This window comes from Maniola hyperantus, chromosome 21 (genome assembly GCF_902806685.2).
Source record: "Maniola hyperantus chromosome 21, iAphHyp1.2, whole genome shotgun sequence".
In the NCBI taxonomy this organism is placed as follows: domain Eukaryota; kingdom Metazoa; phylum Arthropoda; class Insecta; order Lepidoptera; family Nymphalidae; genus Maniola; species Maniola hyperantus.
The window spans coordinates 12,262,710-12,284,046 of record NC_048556.1 but is presented as its reverse complement, the minus strand read 5'-3'; the positions used below and the strand labels follow the sequence as shown (position 1 = coordinate 12,284,046).

Here is a 21,337-nt window from a genome sequence, read left to right as displayed (position 1 = left end):
CACTCAAAATAAACTCCAAAATGAAAGGTAAAAATGCTCCTACTTTTTGTATCAATATATTTTTCTTTAGTTTTTTTTCCCTTGTGATACAAAGTGCGAAGTATACTTTTAAATTTTTTTAACTTTTTCTTTTGTACATTCACAAATGCAATTTATCTCTTCTTCTCCACACGATTTTAATAATGCTTTTTGACATTTAGGTTTAAGTATATGCAATGCGAGTAACAACTTTTTATGTGTCTTCAGACTTCAGTGCATTATTTGTAAATAATAGGAATTTGACGATTCTTTAAACTTTTACTATTCTTTGTTGAAATATTATATTCTACACAAAATTCATCACAGGTAAATATTTTTGATTTAATTGGACACATCATTTGCATCTTGTTTAAGATCAATCATTAAATATCCATGTGCTTCTTTTGTTGCATCCTTATAGCCATCCTCAATGAATTTTAAATTATCTGGTGACACTTGTCTTGATAAGTATCGTATTTGGTTTTATGATATCACGAGGATTTTTAAAATAAATAATGTAGCTTTAATTCAAAGATATAATATCTATTTAATCTTTTCCATGATGAAAAAAAAATTTCAGTAAAACAAAATGACTTCCTTTAGTGAATTTGTTTTTGAGTTTAATTATTTTTTAAATAAGTTTTCAACTTTTATTTCATTCATTGAATTTTATGGAACGTGAAAACAAAGTTTTATCTCTAAATATTTTTTTGTGCTTAATTATTTTTTTAAATAAGTTTTCGACTTTTATTTTAATCATGATCCCGATTAGATGTAGAAATGCAAAAGATTTTAAATAGTAATATTGAAGATCGTAAAAAATGTATTTTATATTTACAAATTCTACAAAGATATCTACATTTCACCGAGGAAGAACGTCAACCTATCTTGTTACCAATTATTACTGACAGTATTAATGAAAATAAGAGTTACAAAAATAAAGACACAGAAAATGAAAACTTAATGTCATTCAAAACACCGACAGATGATGTAACAGAAAAAGAAAATAATCAACCACGTTACACAACAACTCAAATTTTAAGTCTGATACCAAAATCATATTTGAAAAAAGGTGAGTTGTTATTAAACTCGATTTCTTTGAGTAAAAATGCAATTTATTGGGATCATGCTGATGGTACAGTGTTAATAAACAATGAAAAAATTCCCGGCAGTAATATTGTTGATCTAATTAATGATACATTGAGACCTCTAAAAAAAAGTGATCCAATAGGTTGGGAAAAGTTTGCTAAGACATTACATGCAATTAAAATACCTTTGACTTACATCGGAAATTCTAAAAGGTCTGATTTTATTCATCAACTGCAGATGAAATCGCTCGAAGGGAATTTTACATCTAACGAAGGAACTTTAAAGACTCCAAAGGGTAGTGGTGATAAACACATTAAAAAAATAAAGAAAAAAATTGATTGGGAAAAATGGACCCCTTATTAGAAATGAATAATATTATGACCAAAAACACTCTGTTCGGTTTAGTAGCTTTGATAAATTATTAAAACTAAAGAATGATTAAATCAAAAAAATGGCTAAAATGAATGTAAGGAACTCTTACAAAGAAACTCATTCAACTTTAAAAATTATCATATTATATATACTAGCAGTTAAGAAAATCTAGTAAATAGATTAAGCCAAAACTTGTATCTACATTTTCATTAAGGTTTGTAATAAAACAATGCTAAAAGATATTTTTTGTTTTATTTTAAGTTATCCACCATCACCTTAAATATGTTTTTTTTATAGGTAGATATAAAATGTTAAAAATGTTAAAAATCGAAATATACTTAAATAGCAGTAAATGTGTGTAAAATCGTTATTAAAGAATTAATTTTCAATAAATAATAATGTGTAATAAGCTTGCAAACCTTACTAAAAATCTGTTATAATATATTTTATTAACATCGAAATCCATTGTTCGTAGATCGAAATGGAGTTTCTATATCCCAAATATCCTAGTTATGCAACTAAAATCGCAAGATTGCGAAGTTTTGATGCCTGGCCTCAAGGTTTAAATCAAAAACCTCAAGAAATGGCAGACGCTGGTTTTTTTTATACAGGAAAAAGTGATCGAGTGATTTGTTACTTTTGTGATGGTGGACTCAAAGATTGGGACATCGAAGATCTTCCATGGTCGGAGCACGCTCGTTGGTTTCCGTCCTGCCCCTATGTTTTACTTGTGATGGGTGAAACATACATACAAACTATTGCCAAAGATGTTTGTGGTACATCAAAAGACTCTGAACAATTTGTAAATAACAATACAATAAGTTCTAAATTTGCAGGCAGAAACATATTATGTGTAGAAAATGCTGAAGAAACATTTAAACTTTGCTGTAAAATTTGTCTTGTAGAAGAAGTAGGCATGTGTTATAGACCATGTGGTCATGCTATAACGTGTACTAAATGTGCTTTATCATTGGATAAAATGTTATGCCCGATATGCAGAAAAGCAATCGTTAGTGTAATACGAATATATTTCTGAGTAGATGACGCCCGCGACTTCATCCGCATGGATTTAGGTTTTTAAAAATACCATGAGAACTCGTTGATTTTCCGAGATAAAAAGTAGCGTCCTATCCCAGGATGTAAGCTAAGTCTGTACGAAATGTCATCAAAATAATATGTTAAGCTGTGGGAAGTAGATGGATGAGGAAGGCAGAGGAACGTGTATGTTGGCGCGCTCTTGGGAAGGCCTATGTCCAGCTGTGAACGCTAAATAGGTTGATTGGTACTGGTTACTTACAATACAAGTTCAGATTGTTTAGATTTATTCAATAAAAATATTGTACCGAATGATTTGTTTTTGTGGTAGATATTGAAGAATAATAAACAGTAGTTATGACATATAAGAAGTTTCCTTTGAAATCCCCATGCATGCGTACAATAGACCGGTGATTAGTAGGTCATTAGCAATTCAAAGTCGCTCAGCGTGAAGGTAGCGGGAAGTGGGTGGATGAGGAAGGCAGAGGATCGTGTGTGGTGGCGTACTCTTGGGAAGGCCCATGTCCAGTCAGGTTGATTGGTGCTGGTTACTTACTATACAAGTTCAAAGTTTTTCAATACAAGGAGGATTAAAAATGATTATACAGCAGTTTGCGGCGAATATTGTATAATGTATTTGTATTTCATGTTTACGGGCTACTATACAAGTTCAGATTTTTTAGATTTATTCAATAAAAATACACTAGAGAATGATATGTTTTTGTTAGAATTTTTTTTTTTTTTTTTTTTTTTTTTTTTTTTTTTTTTTTTTTTTTTTTTTTTTTTTTTTTTTTTTTTTTTTTTTTTTAGATTTCGAAGTTGACCGACCGGCGGAGGGGGCCGAGGTTGGGAGGGGGCCCAGGAGGTGGGCCAGAACCGGCGAATCCCCTACTACTACTGGACGGATCGGGCTGAAATTTGGCATGCAGATAGCTATTATGACGTAGGCATCCGCTAAGAAAGGATTTTTGAAAATTCAACTCCTAAGGGGGTGAAATAGGGTTTTGAAATTTTGTAGTCCACGCGGACGAAGTCGCGAGCATAAGCTAGTCAACTTATATTAAAACTTAATCACTTGAATTCGTCGGTATCAGCTATTAGGCTATTAGTAGGGAATTAAGCGAATGAATTCTCGGGGAAAAGCTAGGTAAAAATAAAAACTGTCGACCTGGCGTCTATTCTATCAATAAGTAGTGTATAAATAGTGCACTTATCAAATTATTGATACGCTGGTTGTTGGCTGCGTGACACGGCCGGTTAGTCAGTTGGCAATAGGCCGTGACTATTTCTGGTGCGTGTCTAGCTATACATAGATCAATGGGAGTCACGTGACCAAGGAAACTAGTGTATATATAGCCCGCTCTGAACTCTCGCTGAGACCGCGAACGCCACGAAACTTTGTGAATGGTCAGTACATAGCGACGTACAGTCATCATCATCAATCAATAGACGTCCACTGGTGGACATAGGTCTCTTGTAGGGACTTCCACATGCCTGGGTCTTGCGCCGCCTGAATCCAGCGGCTCCCTGCAACTCGTCTGTGAACTCGCTTATGATTTTGTAAAGTGGTGATAGTAAAAAGAATACCCGGCTGAGTTTGTTGTGGGCTCTTCTCAGACCTGGGCGCGTTTGGAACCCTCGTAGCTTTAGTTTTAAGTTTGCGTAATAATTATCACCACTAGGTATATCTTACAAATCCAACAACTGACAATCGAAAAGAGTAATTTATTACCTATTTTGAATAAATCATTTGACTTTGTATTTGACAAACAAAATGGCATCGACAAATTGGTGCTATAGCACCAATTAATCGTACCTAATCCTAGCACAAGCTTGACGCTTAGTTGGAGAGGAAAAAGGAATATTAGTCATTTAACATGGCTAATATTCTTTTATTAAAAAAATGCAACTCAGTGACGTCTGGATTTCAAAAGGGGTCGTTCACTAGTATCTAAGAGGTGGCGCTGATTTATTTGGTTTCTAAACCGGGATTTTTTTTGCGCTTGACCATATCTTGTCATTTAAGTACATCGATGATTGTAACACGATCAATCAAAGTTTCCGCGTATTCAAATAACAATTAATACCTATTGCTAGGAGTCACACATGATGTAAGGGCTTGATTGTTCCCTCAATTACTCTCACTGCCGGGTCCTAATGTAACAAATGACACCACGTCATACTGGACCAGTTAACGTCCATTACTGCACGCGGTCACATCAAGCTCGTTAAAATTGTCTAAATTCAAGTCTAGCTCTATACCTAGACTCTATTAGCTACCATTGAGAGAATTTCGAACGTGCGTAGCGGTTCAATTTTAGTTTTTAAAAGATTTTTTTTTTAATAGATATAGCGAGCAAATGAGCAAGAGGGTCACCTGATGTTAAGTGATTACCGCCGCCCATGAACATTTGCAGCACCAGAGGAACCGCCGATGCGTTGCCGGGCTTTTAGGAATCTGTTGGTCCGCCCCTTGAATAACCCCATGCTGTAATCTAGTGGGAACACCGCCGATGGGAGTTGGTTCCACAGTTTGCATGTGCGTGGAAAGAAGGATCTGGCACAGCGGACGGTCGAAGTGCACCAGACACCCAGATGGTGAGGGTGAAATTCCTTACGGTGGCGCGCGGTGCGGTTGTAGAAAAAAGATGGTGGAATGAGGTCAAAAAGCTCTTCAGAGCACTTCCCATTATACAGGCGATAGAACACGCATAGAGAGCTAACGTCTCTGCGGTGCTCCAGGCTTTCCAACGAGGCGGTTAGTTTGGGATCGTCCACAAGTCGAACAGCCCGCCTTTGGATCCGATCAAATGGAAGGAGTTGGTACTGGGGTGCCCAAAGGTGGGAGCAGTACTCCATGTGTGGGCGGACTTGCGCCTTATAGAGTAGGAGCCTATGCTCGGGCGCGAAGTACCGCTTTGCTCTGTTGAGCACCCCAAGCTTTTTGGAGGCTAATTTGGCCTTGTTTTCGAAATGATCGCGGAATTGAAATATCAAAAATTGCGGGCCGGCAGAATTCGAACCCGCGTCTCCTGGGATCGCGCCCGACGCTTTCAATAGCTGCTTTCATCACTGGTATCGAGCGAACTGTACCGTAGTGGCAGTTGTCAGAGCGTTGGGCGCAATCCCAGGAGACGCGAGTTCGAATCCTGCCGGTCCGCAATTTTTGATATGTAGGTATTTAAAATTATTTAGATAAACATCGTGCAGTCAGTTAGGAAGTTTTACTAAACACTGGAATGTGACCGGCAAAAGGCTATTAGTTACATAAAGCTAGTGCTAAATATTACACATTGTACTCTTACTGACGAACACTAATTAATAGCTCATTTTATTTCCCGGTTAACGCACTAGACTGTAGTTAAAACTAACTGAACTGATAGTAGTCTAAAAACTAAATATATAAAAGGAAAGGTGACTGACTGACTGATCTATCAACGCACAGCTCAAACTACTGGACGGATCAGGCTAAAATTTGGCATGCAGATAGCTATTATGACGTAGGCATTCGCTAAGAGAGGATTTTTGAAAGTTCAACCCCTAAGAGGGTGAAAAAGGGGTTTGAAATTTCTGTATTCCACGCGGACGAAGTCGCGAGCATAAGCTTACACTTATAAAACTAATTACATCTAAATACATCTAGGTGCATGTAAAATAAAAACGCTTGCTTTAACAATATCTTGATATGGCATAGAAAAAACATGTCATTGATAAAATAATCGTACGGAATTCCAGAGGGCCAACTCTTTTCAATTGATAATAATGAACGCATCACTTTGCATTCGAATAAATTCAAATAAATCCATTTGAATGGACGGAGTTATTTATTACGGAGGAATTCGGCACTCAATGCTTCCAGATGCTTCGGGCAACTTATGGCTGCTTCACACTTTTCTGACCGGATGACTAGGTATAAACATTAGACCGGTTATAGCTGGAATTTGTATCTTTTACTTAATTTATCTATACTAATCTATATAAATATCACTGTTTTGTAAAATTGTGCTAATATTATAAAGAGGAAAGGAGGAAAAAAAATTGTTTGTTTACAAGCGATACTCTAAAACTAAACCAATTTTAATAATTCTTTAAATATTAGAAAGCTTCTAGATAATTTATCATCATCAGCCATCTTTCTCCCTAACTTCATGAATAGGCATTTCTTCCATGTTACTAATTTGGATAACCTCTTTTTGAAAAAAATGTGTTCTAAGATGAATAGTAAGATTTCTTTACTATTTGTTTCTCTCGACGGTTTTCTTTTTTCGTCATTAAACTGTAAGAAAAATCTTACAATACATATAATGACGAATATTTTATGAAAGCTCTTATATTTTTTAGCGTTGATGATTAGCAAAATTGCGTTTGTTAAGCAATTTCATACATTTTAACTAAACTGGTGGGTAACCCGAAACCGGAACGTGTAAATGCACCTTAAAAGCACATAATATATTATCTTAACTCAATCAGACATGAAAGAAAGCAGTTCCATAAAGAGCTATCTACACATCAATTAAGGTAATATTCACACAGTAAATATATGGGTCAAAGTATTATGTTTTTCAATGCGATAGTAATTTACTGAAGATAGTAATTTACTGAAGATAGTAAATTACTGGTAGAGATAAGAGGCGACGTGGTATTAATGGCTTCAAATTATCGGATTCTTGTGTAGTTTGAGACATCTGTGCAGACTATTTGGTTAAGAATTTTATAACGGTTTTAATTAATTATTATGGAGACTGTTTTGTGCACGTTTTAGGGTTCCGTACTTCAAAAGGAAAAACGGAACCCTTATAGGATCACTTTTTTGTCTGTCTGTCTGTCTGTCTGTCTGTCTGTCAAGAAACCTACAGGGTACTTCCCGTTGACCTAGAATCATGAAATTTGGCAGGTAGGTAGATCTTGTCAAGTGGGATATCATATGAAAGTTCTTCACCTGTACATTTTTAAACAGATTTTTATTTATTTTTATGCATCATAGTTTTTGAATTATCGTGCAAAATGTCGAAAAAATACGACTGTAGTACGAAACCCTCATTGCGCGAGGCTGACTCGCACTTGGCCGGTTTTTATTATACTTAATGTAAATTTTTCATCTACACTATAATATTATAAAGAGGAAAACTTTGTTTGTTTGTTTGTTTGTTTGTTTGTTTGTACTGAATAGGCTCAAAAACTACTGGACCGATTTTAAAAATTCTTTCACCATTCGAAAGCTACATTATCCACGAGTAACATAGGCTATATTTTATTTTGGAAAAAAATAGGGTTCCGTAAGATATTTGGGTTTTTCGGACACAAGGTGTAAAAAATCAACCAGAAAAGTTACTTATTTTGCGTACGCTGCCTAAACTATAAAAGATAGAACCATAAAATGTTCTAATTAATTGTAGATCTTATAAATATCTACAAAAAAGTCCGCGACACACTATACCCATCTATGTCGAGTGAGGCACAGCAACCATTTTTTTATTTAAAAATCTTGAATTTTTTTTGGACTACATTTAAACGCGTTTATTTTACTCATGCTATTAATCCTTATCAAAATAAATGATTTCATCACTAAGAACAGTTTATGGAGATAATATTTGGTCTTTGAATGATTAAAATTGGACGTTTGGTTTTGAAGTTATGGCGAAATTAAAATATTACGATTTCTGCTGCACGGCCTGTTGTCTACACTAATATTATAAAGAGGAAAACTTTGTTTGTTTGTTTGTTTGTTTGTTTGTTTGTTTGTTTGTACTGAATAGGCTCAAAAACTACTGGACCGATTTTAAAAATTCTTTCACCATTCGAAAGCTACATTATCCACGAGTAACATATATTATATAAAGAGGTAATGTCGTTAAGTTTGTTTGTAGGGGGTAATCTTTAGAACTACTGAACCGATTTTAAAAATTCTTTCACCAGTAGAAAGCTACATTATTCCTGAGTGACATAGGCTATACGGGATCTTTAAAAACCTAAATCTACGCGGGCGAAGCCGCGGGGATCAGCTATAATTCATAATATGGGAATCATTGCCTTATTGGAGTCTAATAAAGACGAAATTAACATGTCTATAGTACGCGACAGGTTGAGATGGCAATTGGGGTATGAGGCAGGGGGACGCCCCGCACACCCGCATGTCTCCCGCGCTCGCCCACACCGGGTTAACGCGGGGGCTGTGCGGGGCGTTTCCTCCCCGATTGCCATCTAGACCTGTCGCGTACTATAGTTATGTTAGTTATGTCGTTGTATCTCTAATTTAGTTTATAGGACAAATTTTTTTTAGCCCACGTTTAAATAGTTATCTACTATTATTTGTTAAAGCTTATTTAAAATAAAGAACGATAGATATACGATTCATTTATAGGTGCTTTTGAATCGTCAAAATAATTTAGCATTTACCACTGGTTCAGAACTCCGTTTCTACCAAGACGAACAAGCAAGAAACTCGGCGGTTGCTCTTTCAAACGTTTAATCTATATATATAAAAGGAAAAGGTGACTGACTGACTGACTGACTGACTGACTGAATGACTGACTGACTGACTGACTGATCTATCAACGCACAGCTCAAACTACTGGATGGATCGGGCTGAAATTTGGCATGCAGATAGCTATTATGACGTAGGCATCCGCTAAGGATTTTTGAAAATTCAACTCTTAAGGGGGTGAAATAGGGTTTTGAAATTTTGTAGTCCACGCGGACGAAGTCGCGAGCATAAGCTAGTTTACAATAATAGTATGCCATACTAAACAAGCAATTGCAAGCCGCGCATCGCTGGAGCATGTCAAATCTACAGCTTGGCTCAGGTATGTGGCTTGGATTGGTAATGGCTTGAAAACGCAGAAGGATTGACCGCGACGGTCAATCGTGTGGTATTCGCTGTCGCAAGTAGACCGACTATAGAAATACTAGAACAGTGACGCCTGCGTACGCGCATAATATCGCAGCTATATCCGTCACTGGGTATTGTTGGTGCCACTGACGATTTGACATAGACTAACTAGTATGAAAAGTGGTCTAAGTATGCCTAAAATCACATAATCTGCTATTGCCTGGCTCTAATGAGAGCTAGAGCTAGAGCTCTAACGCTCTAGCTCTAATTAAGAGCCTCAATAGCTCAACTGGTAAAGGAGTGGACTGAAAACCGAAAGGTCGACGGTTCAAACCCCGCCCGTTGCACTATTGTCGTACCTACTCCTTGCATAAGCTTCACGCTTAGTTGGAGAGGAAAAAGGGGAATATTAGTCATTTAACATGGCTAATGTTCTTTAAAAAAAAAAAATATGCACAAACATAGCATCCACCTAGGAAATTACATCAAGCCAAGAAAGTGTTGCTGTACCATAGGTTGTACAATACAATTTGTATAGGTTTCGGGAAAAGATCTTTGCGTCTTGCAAGTATTGAGTCTTATCTGCCATTCTCAAACAGTTCTAACACACTGCACTCACCATACTCAGCAGTTTATTTTATTAGTCATAGTTAATATTTTTAGATAGATACACTTCTTTCATGTCTTTTTTTATTTTATCGACTTATTGTTGTAATGTATTTTTATTTTGTAACATAGTTTTGTAAATGTTGTGTTAACTTGTAAATGGCGACTACATTTAGTAAGTTATATGTTCAGAATAAGTATTTTTAATGTATTAGTGTAAGTAGCCGAAAGTTAACCTAATAAATAAAATAAAATAAAAATAAACTGTGCAATAAATAAAATAAAATAAAAATAAACTCTGCACTTGGTATTATGACCCTGACAGTGTCATGATACCAGTTGCGCTACTGGCCGCGTTACATAATCTGTGGCCGCGTGGATTTGGGACTCAGCTATTTGCATTAGTGACCGGTTGTCGAATTAATCAGAGCCTCGATAGCTCAACTAGTGAAGGAGTGGACTGAAAACCGAATGGTCGACGGTTCAAACCCCGCCCGTTGCACTATTGTCGTACCTATTCCTAGCACAAGATTGACGCTTAGTTGGAGAGGAAAGGGGAATATTAGTCATTTAACATGGCTAATATTCTTTAAAAAAAAAAAATCCTCTTTATTTATGTACGTTCCGTTCTTGCGTCGCTTTCACGTTTCAGATTAGTTAACCAAGTAACATAAACATAAGTAATTAAGTACTTAAGTAGGTATCTGTATTTTTTAGGGTTCCGTACATCAAAAGGAAAAACAGAACCCTTATAGGTTCACTTTGTTGTCTGTCTGTCAAGAAACCTACAGGGTAGTTCCCGTTGACCTAGAATCATGAAATTTGGCAGGTAGGTAGATCTTATAGCAGACATAATTTTGAATTGAACGTTTCATGCTTGCTTGTTTTCATGTCAACCCTTGTATATGTATACTTTTGATGTTGAATTCTCCGACACCCGTGTTCAGTAGTGAGCCGGCGATGGGTTGATCTTGATGTAGGTAATTATAATAATGTGTATCACAGCAGGCACTGAGGAATGGCGATATATTTATAATTCAGCGCAGCCTTGCTGCGACCTTTTACATAAAATAATAATTTATGACGTATTGGTAAGAAATTCACGCTGATACAAGATTTATGTGTTGTAAACTTGGTTTAGGGACATAATCCATACTTCCATACTAATATTATAAATGCGAATGTGTGTCTGTCTGTCTGCTAGCCTTTCACGGCCCATCCGTTCAAAAGATTTTGACGAAATTTGGCACCGAGATAGCTTGCATCCCGGGAAGGACATAAGCTACTTTTATCCCGAAAAATCAGAGTTCCCACGGGATTTTTAAAAACCTAAATCCACGCGGACGTGTCACTCTCTTGGTCTTTATCTATACCCATGCAAAAAATCACGTCAATCCGATGCACCGTTGCGACGTGATTGAAGGACAAACTAACAAACAAACACACTTTCGCATTTATAATAAGGGTACCCATATGATATATATACCTATGTAATGTAAAAAGTCAGAATATAATAGATGAGACCACCCGTGTTTAAGAATGGGCGACTCAGCGAGTAAAAATCACAATATAAAAATGCATAACGAACCAACAAAATGTGGAAAGCGTGGAAAACGATAGATAAGCGCGGCCATTGACCCCGTGACGTTGATAACAGATATAGCCGGCAATTAGGAAGCCGGCGTGTTTGTGGCGGAGTTTTTTCGGCGAGTTTTGGCAGCCGCTGGTGACGGATTTAGACGATGCTTTGATGTACACTTCCCGTTATAGGAGTAGACGTTTCGTCTATGAATTTTTGGGACTATAAGACTGGGGGCACACGATGCGTTGCGGCGCCGCACCGCAAAGATTTCACCGTATCAGCGGGCACACGAGCGGTGCGGCGCCGCAACGTTGTTATGTCACAGTTTAACGTATTTCAAGGCTGTGGTTATGTCGCAGCGGCGCCGTAGCAGCGTTGTAAAAACAAGTGACGACCTCCCTGGCGCAGTGGTGAGCGCTGTGGTCTTAATAGTGGGAGGTCCCGGGTTCGATTCCTGGCAGGGGTTTGGAATTTTATAATTTCTAAATTTCTGGTCTGGTCTGGTGGGAGGCTTCGGCCGTGGCTAGTTACCACCCTACCGGCAAAGCCGTGCCGCCAAGCGATTTAGCGTTCCGGTACGATGCCGTGTAGAAACCAAAGGGGTATGGGTTTAATAAAAACTGCCATACCCCTTCCAGGTTAGCCCGCTATCATCTTAGACTGCATCATCACTTACCACCAGGTGAGATTGCAGTCAAGGGCTAACTTGTATCTGAGTAAAAAAAAAAAAAAAAAAAAAGTGAGCGGTGCCGCTCCGACGCGACGCGACATCGCAACGCATTCACCCCTCTCCGCCTCGTGTCGGTGGTTGCGGCGGCGATGCGGCGCCGGAGCGCATCGTGTGACATGCCACAGATATTTGCATGTAAGACCGCCGCCGCAACACATCGTGTGCCCCCGCTCTCACGAGATAAATAAATAAATAAATAAATAAATAAATAAATAAATGTTTTATTTGCAAAATTGTGGGCATAACAAGTTAACAATAACACAATAGTCCCTTACACAATCGACTGTCACCGACAGTGTGCAAATATTTTGCTTGAATTTAATATTAACATAATTATACATTTATAATAGAAATCGAAAACTTTAGTCACTTAATTATACTCGTATATAATGTCAAACAGTACAATTTCAAATTACTCAGTCAAATTATACAATATTATAGATTACGCAGTCAAATTATACAATATTACAGATTACTAGATTATAGATGTAACATTAAAATAGTTAGGTTAGATAATCTGTCTATCTACTTAGATGGATACATTATCTCTTAGAGCTACAGATACATTATCTCTTATACACCGATTTCAAACCCGTATTTTACCCCCTTAGGGATTGAATTTTCAAAAACCCTTCTTAGTGAATGCCTACGTCATAATAGTTACTGACGCTAGAGTTAGATGTTTTATTTGTAATATATCGTGAACTTTTACAAAATATTGGATATATTTTTTAATTTTTTTTTTGCGTTTTTATGGCATCATATCAGTGATCATCAGTACTATCACGTGTGTTCGTTTTTGCCAGCGTTCTGGTGACACCCTGTATAATTGCTTAAAGCACACATAAGTAGGTAATACCAAAATCTGTTGCGTGCCCGGAATCGAATCCCAGTCCACCCGCATAGGATGTCGAAGTGTTAATCACTAGGCAACATCGCCTTATCGTTACAATACTTCCAACAAAATCAATACAAGTAATTCTGATAAGAATTACGATCACCGAATCGGATTTAACGACTAAAACAACAATTATTGTAACATAATTTTAGGGTTCCGTACCCGGGGGTGCGAGCCAGGTAACCTGCCAGTGTGCCTGGGTGCTGCTGGTCCCTTTTGGATGCGTCCGAGGGGAAGAGCAGTATTCGGGCCGGTGCACCCGGGTAACATGGCTAATAATTTCTCTTCAGGGATATTGTTGTCTATGGCTAATGGCAGGGAGGAGGTTTCTCCGCGTGTCCCTCTGACTAGCAGAGAGCACAGTAGACGAGGCGAGAAGGATGGGAGGGGGGGCCAAAAGGCGGAATCGCTTTGTGGCCCGTTGAATCCCCGGTGCGCCGTATTTCGGTTGTCTTTTGGCCGGCGAGTCCTGCATACTGTCGTTCCAGTTGGCTGGCTGTGGTTGGGTAGCTGGCTGGCTTCCAGGGGGGGGGGGGGGGGGTTTGTTTTCGAAAAGTGGCCCTATTTTTTTTATTTTTATTTTTTATTTGACTAACCAACAACATTTACACATACACAAGTATTTACATACAAAAGGATTTATAACTAAAGGACACATAGCATAAACGTTAACAACTGGCTAGTACAAAAGATTTAGGTACAATGATGTTATGACTTTAAAAGGCAGTAAAGTAAAGCAAAATGTAATAAGGAATAAGCACGTTAAATCGGTTACGTCTCATTACAAACTGATTAATTAGCTCCCTTTCGTAGGGAGTTTTATATAACTATTAAGTACTAACTCTTCGCTGCAGTTGTGTCCGTCCGTCTGTCTATTTGTCAGTGGGCCGGATAGGTAGAGCGTTGAAAATTCCACTGAGTGTATAGGTAGGTACCAATTGTCTATGGACGGATTTCAAAATGGCCGCCATTCAAATTTAAAAACGAAGTAGGTAGGGTGCATCTTATACGATGGCGCGGAACCCTTTATGTGTCCGACTCGCACTTGACCGGTTTTTTTAGAGTTCAGTAACCTCATTACTGTAATCAAATACTGATAATGCACTAAACTTAGCTGTATTTTATATTCAACTCTAAATATACACTAATAAATTATTTATTCGCCATTATTTTGTACAAATAGGTAGGTATAATAATAATATGAACAATTCTATAAAATAAACTTAAAACTAAATTAAAACTAAAGAAATAAAATAAAATTACTATAAATGACTTGCGAAAGCTATATAAAATTGTTATTTTATTGACTACAATATTCATCTATGCTACCGATATAATGTCGTAAGAGCTAACCAGTTTGACATTAATTTAAATCTATTTAGCTACTAGAAACTGGCTAAAATATAATATGGAAACAATTTTTTGACAGTCTTGATCAATAAGTACAGGTTTTCAGTTCGTTCCCTGGTTATTTGGCGTATTTTGATTTCACTATGCGTTTGCTTATTATCCCAAAGAAATGTACCTACTCATAACTCTTACTTGATAATAACATAATCGCTCTGTATGTAAGTATAACCTTGACCCTTTAATTATACAGATAAGCGCCGACGCTGTCCGTCTGTCTCAATGCTCTCAAAACCATTATTGTTGTGACAATACATGCCTAAGTATCCATACTAATAAAATTGTGAATGTGTTAATAGGCATTTTACGCGAGACGCTTTAAAGTTCGCAAATAGTAGTTTATAGAGATTATTAAAACACGAGTGTAGGTTTAAAGAACGAGCCGTCAGGCAAGAGCGGTGTCGCTGCGTCGTCTTACATAAAAAACACGCCTAGTATACTACATTTTAAGCGGAAACTACATGATCTTCTTTTGAACAAAATGTATTACAAAATTAATGACTATTTCATGGATAAAAATTTATAATATAATTGATGAATTTGGACTCTTATATGCGCTGACAAACTATGCTTTTGTTCTGCTTCTTTTAAATGACTGGTTTATATTCTGTAATCACTGTATATTTTATTTTGTTTTTAACTACGACATGGAAATCCTTATCTAAATTTATGATTTCGTAAATGTAATGAACTAGAAAAAAAAAATTTGATGTAATTGTAATATTCTTTAACCATTTGCACACCAGGATCTGGTAGAATGTGTCAGGCAACTCAACTGATGTAACACCTACATGTACCCACATTCCAGCGAATAAACGTTTATTTATATGGCATGTCACACGATGCGCTCCGGCACCGCACCGCCGCCGCAACCACCGACACGAGGCGGGGAGGGGTGAATGCGTTGCGACGTCGGAGCGGCACCGCTCACTTGTTTTTTAACATACTGTCCAACGCTGCTACGGCGCCGCACCGCTTGTGTGCCCGCTGATACGGTGAATTGCGGTGCGGCGCCGCAACGCATCGTGTGCCCCCAGTCTTAAGTGCCACACGGGCTTGCCGCTCCGGCAAAAAGTATGACATTGCAACGCGTGGTGCGTTGTAATGTTATACTTTTTCCCTCCCCATCTCGTGTCTCTGGTCTAGCCCCAAGCCCGTTACGCGTGCAATGCGGCGACGCACGACGTCGCGCGTCGTAACATGGTACAGTGTGTTGGTACAGTGTTACAGTCGTGTGGCATGGTACAGTGGTTGCTATAGTTTCTGCGTAGGATGACGCGCAACGCAACGCATCGTGCGGCTTCACTCTTAGTGCGTTGCGGCGCGTCGTCGTAACGGAACGGCGCATTGTATACCACACCTGCGTGGCGACGACGCACGATGTCGCAGCGCAAGAGCGTCGCAGCAACACTGTCTGCGTCTCAGTTCAGCCTTCGCAATGGATAGATACAAACGTGTTCTTTTGTTGCTTTTATTACGCCACCGCCGAAATAAACGTAGAAACCATAGAAGATTCTGGATATCTCCTTTGATAGCATTAATTACGCTCGTCTAGCTTCCTCCTCTGGTAATGGATCACTGTCCGTCGTCGACGCAGCGCATCACCCTCCCTCCCGCTTCGTCTCTTGTCCGTCGATCCGTTGAAACATCGCGCGCGACGACGCAACCGTCTAGTGGGGCATGTTATAAAAAATATATGAAAAATGACGCTGCGACGACGCAACGCAGCGCAACGTACTAATGGGGCTTTAGCCTAATGGGGCCTCACCCTTAGCAAAACACCCCGCAGGAGGCCTAAGTCTTTAACCACAAAAGCTGTCACCACCTCAAGTATTGCACACACGAGTCAGCTCAAATATTCAAAACATTAATTATGAGCATAATTGCTCAACGGCGGTCATTGTCATGTGTGGAGCCACTAGCCAGTCAGTTTCATCACCATCATCAATCACAATCAGTAACTCGATACGTTGAATGACTAAAGAACGGCTGAATCGATTCTAATTGACGTTTGTGACCACATTTAATTATCGCTCTTGGTTTTTTGCCACTATTTTATGAGTGGCAAAGCTTTCTAAGCCTAGTAGTTAGGACGTCCGCCTTCTAATCGGAGGTCGGGGGTTCGATCCCGGGCACGCACCTCTAATTTTCGGAGTTATATGTGCGTTTAAAGTAATTAAATATCACTTGCTTTAACGGCGAAGAAAATTATCGTGAGGAAACCTGCATGCCTGAGAGTGCTCCATAAGGTTCTCGAAGGTGTGTGAAGTCTACCAATCCGCACATGGCCAGCGTGGTAGACTATGGCCAAACCCTTCTCACTCTGAGAGAAGACCCGTGCTCTGCAGTGAGCCGGCGATGGGTTGATCATGATGATGAATATTAAGACGATGTCAGAATGCAGTGACTTGGAAAGTATCTTTCATCTATAGAGCGCAAAGAATCAACATTAGAAACTTCCCGTTTTACAAAATTAATAAAGAAAGCGTGAAGACAATACCTTTGTGACACTGTCACTAATTATAAAGTTAATCAAGCTGCGAACAGTGACAAACCCAATCGGTTCTGTAACCAATTTGATGGTGAGTGGTGACCCAAAACATACATCCGTTATGGCTAGGCCTTCCGCCAATTCTAGACCGTAATAAAGTCAATGATGGTAGGATTATTAAGAACAACGGCTTTTAATTTGATTTTAAAGAACACAGTAAATCTAAATATATAGTATAAGGAAAAGAAAGGGTTTTTGAAAATTCAACCCCTAGTGGGTGAAATTTGTGTAGTCCACGTGGACGAAGTTGCGAGCATAAGCTAGTCATCTACAAAAGGAAAAGCTGACTGACTGACTAAATTGACTGACTGATTAATCAACGCACAGCTCAAACTACTGGACGGATCGGGCTGAAATTTGGCATGCAGATATCTATTATGACTTAAATATTCACTAAGAAAGGATTTTTGAAAATTCAACCTATACAAATTTCAAACACCTTTGTTTGAAATTTGTCTACACGGGCGAACTCGCGAGCATAAGCAAGTCTAAATATAAAAATAAAATGTCCGGACTGAGTCATCAACGCCCAGACCATACCTATAAAGACCTAGAAACCTGAAGTTTTGCACAGAGGTTCCTCTTGTAATGTAGAAACCTGAAGTTTTGCACAGAGGTTCCTCTTGTAATGTAGAAAAGGTATCATTCCGTGTTTTTCTAAATTCCCACATGTTAGTTAATTTAACTAAGGAACAACTTAATAATATGTGTTCACACCACATAAACGAAGCCACGGGTGGTCGCTAGTATTATATAAACACGTATTATAAGCGCTTCGAAAATATAATATTATCTAGGACGCAACGGAATTGTAAAATTAACTCTTTATAGATAAACTTGCGAGTATAATACATGCTTGTTTTGTCTAGTGATCTAATCCATAGCCGTTGTTTGTAGTCTTTTTAGGGTTCCGTACTTGAAAAAAACCGGCCAAGTGCGAATCAGACTCGTGCACCGAGGGTTCCGTACTCCAGTCGTATTTTTTCGACATTTTGCACGATAAATCAAAAACTATTTCTATTCATAAAAATAAAAATAAATCAGTTTAAGAATGCATAAGCAAAGTCCTTTCATATGATACCCCACTTGGTATTATATATAGTTATCTTACCTTGAAAATTGGAAATACTAATTATTTTTTCGTGAACACATTTTAATTTTTTTTTTATGTGACCACAAGTTCACGATTTTCGATTTTTTTTATTTACGCTATAAGACCTAGCTACCTGTCAAACATGATTCTAGATTAACGGGAAGTTATACCCTATAGGTTTTCTTGACAGACAGACAGACAGACACCAAAGTGATCCTATAAGGGTTCCTTTTTTCCTTTGAAGTACGGAACCCTAAAAAGACTAAAAACAACGGCTATGGATTAGATCACTAGACAAAACAAGCATGTATTATACTCGCAACTATAGATAATTTATAAAGACTAAAGAGTTAATTTTACAATTCCGTTGCGTCCTAGATAATATATTTTGAAAGCGCGTTTTTTTTTAATATGGCTGCGCTTCGTTCCAGAGGATTATAAAAAATAATTACAGTCGTCAAAATGAACACGTGTTGAAATAGTTTTTTTTCATTGTTATCTCATTCACACGGTTTTTGTTAGCTATTCATTAATTTGGCGGGGAAGTTGAACTCATTAATCATATTCTTAATTTGACGTGACGTATGTTTAATGTAGCTATGAAAGTGACGTAGGATAACTTTATCTATCACTAGCTGATGCCCGCGACTTCGTCCGCATGGATTGAGGTTTTTAAAAATCCCGTTGGAGCTCTTTAATTTTCCGGGATAAAAAGTAGCCTATATCACTCTTGGTCTTAAACTATACCCATGCAAAAAATCATATCGATCCGTGGCACCGTTGCGATGTGATTGAAGGAAAAAGCAACAAACAAACACACTTTCGCATTTATAATAATTACTAGATGACGTCCGTGTGGATTAAGATTTTTCCTGTGGGAAAATCCTGTGGGAAATCTTCAATTTTTCGGGATAAAATGTAGCCTATGTCCTTCCCCGGGATGCAAGATCTCTCTGTACCAAATTTCGTCAAAATCGGTTGAACGGTTGAGCCGTGAAAAGCTAGCAGACAGACAGACACACTTTCGCATTTATAATATTAGTATGGATTATGAGTAGTAATGAACTCCATGCATAGACACAGAATAACATAATCATAGATAGCTCTAGCTCTCTCCATCGCTCTCTATACTATTTACTAAATGAAAGGCAGGTAACGTATTTATCAGTTAAATTTAGGCTTCATTATGTTGTTTAGGCTTCATTAAGCCGTGATAGCCTAGTGGTTAGGACGTCCACCTTTTAATCGGAGGTCGGGGGTCCGATCCCGGGCACGCACCTCTAACTTTTCGGAGTTATGAGTGCTTTAAGCAATTAAATATCACTTGCTTCAACGGTGAAGGAAAACACCGTGAGGAAACCTGAGAGTTCTCCATAATGTTCTCAAAGGTGTGTGAAGTCTACTAATCCGCGTATGGCCAGCGTGGTAGACTATGGCCAAAACCCTTCTCGCTGAGAGGAGACCCGTGCTCTGTAGTGAGCCGGCGATGGGTTGATCATGATGATGATGTTGTTATAAAGAAAAGTCGATACTTGTCTCTGTATTGCGTGTAAGTACTATACAACACACCTAGTTTCTCCTTTCACCAAAGGTTGCCTGGTAGATATTGCTGTGAGCAATAAGGCCGCCTTTGCATACAATTATTTTTTAGTTTTAGTTTCTTTGTTTTTTGTCATGTTATGTAATATTGTATATATGTATGCAATAAAGTAGATATTTCTACCTAGCTATCGATACTTAAGCAAATTTGAAAAAGAATTTTCAAATAATTCTCATCTTTCAACCAGTTTCTATAAAGATTCCTCGATTATTTAATTCGTTCCGAACTGTTAACATTATAAACGGGATATTTGTACGATGAGAATAATGTGAACAGGTTCTGAGTTATTTGTATTTCACACTCGCGCTGCGGAGCGAAAAATTGTTGGCTTTTGTAAACAGAGTTCTCTTCTATCCTACCTATTGTTGGTTTTGTCTGTGATTCAACAGTTTTATTATTTTTAGGGTTCCGTAACTCAGAAAGAAAAAAGCAACCCTTATAGGACCACTTTGTTGTTTGTATGTCTGCCAAGAAAAGCTATAGGGCAGCTACCTACTTCCCGTTAACCTAGAAACATGAAGTTTGGCAGGTAGGTAGGTTTTATAGCACAAGTAAGAGGAAAAATCCGGAAACCACGAATTTGTGGTCCTATAATCACAAATTAAAATGAAAAAATAATAATTATTAAATCGTAATAATTGGATGGCGCAGTCCGTGATTAACCTGCATAAAATCTATATAAAAGTATTTGGTATACCTTAGTTGTACTACAAGCAGTGCCGTGCAATTCATAGAGGCATAAAAGTACTGCTTACCCTAGTTAAATGACCAGTGCTCATTTTTCTTTATGAAATTACTACCATTCAGCAGGTCTCTATAAGGTGTATCTAAGGCCTATCTTACTAATGCTTACCCTGGCTTCAAACTCTGTGCACGCCACTGACTACAAGGTATACCAAATCTTGTACGATGGTACGGAACCCTTCGTATGTGACTCCGACTCGCACTTGGCCGGTTTTTGTTTTGAGATCGGATCGTGTGAACGAATGTGTTGCACCTTTTTTAAACAATCTGCCCAGTGCCTTTGTTTTTTAGTATTTCTGTTTTTACTAAAATAACTGTTTGGTAATAAATTACGAAATTTTGTAACACACTTAATTTATTTATCTTGCTAAAATAAAATAATTTTACGATTATCTGAGTAAAAGCATAAGATTTAAAGTTTTACAAAATAGATAAAGAGTATTGCAATCAAATTAAGACTAAGGTCTTCAACGAGTGTGTCCTACCTGTGATGACGTATGGGGCGGAAACGTGGACACTGACAGTTGGCCTCGTCTGACGTCCACAAACTGAAAGTCGCTCAGCGCGCTATGGGGCGAGCTATGTTGGGTATCACTCTCAGGGATAAAATCCGGAACGAGGAAATTCGCAGAAGAACAAAAGCGACCGTCATAGCTCAAAGGATTAGCGCGCTGAAGTGGCAATGGGCAGGCCATGTCTGTCGCAGAACCGATGGCCGATGGGGCAGACGTGTTCTGGAGTGGAGACCGCGACCCCCCGCCCGCTGGACCGATGACCTGAAGA

At 38.2% G+C, this 21,337-nt stretch overlaps 1 protein-coding gene across 4 annotated transcripts in view; it reads left to right on the top strand.

The window, feature by feature from the left end:
* The window catches only part of bnl (branchless), a 258,684-nt gene that overhangs the window by 42,466 nt on the left and 194,881 nt on the right, over positions 1-21,337 (top strand). The gene's annotated exons all lie outside the window — the stretch shown is intronic.